The following is a 1,821-nucleotide window of genomic DNA, read 5'->3' on the forward strand; positions in this document are numbered from 1 at the left end:
GGGGGGGGTTGCCTTGGTTGGAGAAGGGCTGGGAATCAGGGGCCAGGCTTCATTCACGGGTGAGCGAATTAGGTGGGTTTCCCCATCTGTTGAGGGGGAAAGACCACTGAAGTGTTAGAAAAGTGATTCATGGCAGAAGTGAGAGACCCTGGCTACTCTGGAAGAGGGAGAGCTCCACCATCTGATTCAGGAGACCCAAAATGGTATTGCAAATGCATTTCCACCCCTAGATAAGACTGACTTTCTGTTCCAGGCAGATCCAGTTCAGCAGCCCTGGATCTTTTGTTCTGAAGTTTATGTTGGGTGGTAGACTTGCAGGGGTGAATGTCTGGCCAGCCTTCCGAAAGAGGGGGGAAGGAAAAGGGATTAAACAAGATTTGGTAACTGGAAAGGACTCGAAGTATGTGTAAGTCACCGGACATGGGGGACAAATGACCTCTGAGATAGTTGATTTTAAATCAATAATCTCGAGGTTAAAACGCCAATTTACCTTTCCTAGTTACCAAGCATACAACCCATCTGTAGTTACAGTTTACCTCTCTGAGCCAAACAGGTTATTTATTCTCATTAAACAAGGGACCCTGTATTTCATTAGTTGTTAAGACTAATAAAGGTAAAAGATTTGCGTCCTTTATTCCAGTAGGATGGCTGGGGCTAAGTAGGAAACTCACAACTTTTACCGCAAATAACTGGCAATTGCCGTACGAGCATTCAAACCCTCTTTCACTTTATTGCTTCCGTATCATGCAATCACTTTAAGTAGGCTGTTTATTTTAACTTAAGAGCATTTACTTTGGTAGCCCATATTGTACGGTTCGGTACAATTTTGAAACATTTCAGAAGAGTAAGAGGTGCGATTTCAAGTGGCATTAAAGACTAAGGAAGGTGTTACTAAACAGCATCACACTCCTCACTCAGATTGTCCGATGACATCTAAAGACGGCTAAAACTTCTCATTTTGTAGTTAGTAGATCTTTCTACCTGGCAAAAGGGCAGGGGGAGGCTCTTTTTGTTCAGTTTCACATTCTCAAAGTTTGCAAAAAATAGTCGACAAAGTTCTTGTGGAACTAAATGAATGGAACAAAAGTATCCATGGCACGAGCTCTGTGAACGCCATGCATTCACAGTTTCATTCAGTCTGGCCCAACCTGAATCAAGTGAGGAAACAACTATAAATTGAGTTATTTTTAGCTCCTAAAAAGATCTGTGTGTGGATATAACTAATTAATAAACGTATAACTGGTGAGAATGCTAACAAATACATAGGCCATGGTGTCCAGCTCCTCTGTTTAAGTTCCTTTACTGCTTCATTTAGTTCACTTTTCACTCTGCATCTCTGTGCTCAGCCATTTCAGTGTAATTTTGAGGACAACTGTTATATATGGGGGCTAAGGGTGTATTTAAGCACATCGTCTGTGAAAGCTTTAATCTCATTCATAAATAGATTTCCCAATTAATTAGAAGCTGTGCGGATGTAAACCAGTTTCAGTGGATGTTCCCTAAAGCAATAGACAGTAATGCTCTGAGGTGACCATTACAGTCCGTTGGATCAGTGGCTGTGAACCAACAGGGATTTGCACGTTAGTTGGTTATGGTTCCTTAGGAACCCCACAGTTTAGACAGGGTGTGGAGGTCCCTGAATGAGTCCAGAGGAGGGCAACAAAGCTGGAGGAAGGGCTGGAGGGCACGTCCTGTGAGGAGCGGCTGAGGGCTCTGGGTTTGTCTAGCTTGGAGAAAAGGAGGCTGAGAGGTGACCTCACTGCTCCCTACAGCTTCCTGAGGAGGGGAGATGGAGAGGGAGGTGCCGATCCCTTCTCTCTG

The sequence above is a fragment of the Buceros rhinoceros genome, unplaced genomic scaffold (assembly GCF_000710305.1).
Source record: "Buceros rhinoceros silvestris isolate BGI_N320 unplaced genomic scaffold, ASM71030v1 scaffold12907, whole genome shotgun sequence".
Taxonomy (NCBI): Eukaryota; Metazoa; Chordata; class Aves; order Bucerotiformes; family Bucerotidae; genus Buceros; species Buceros rhinoceros.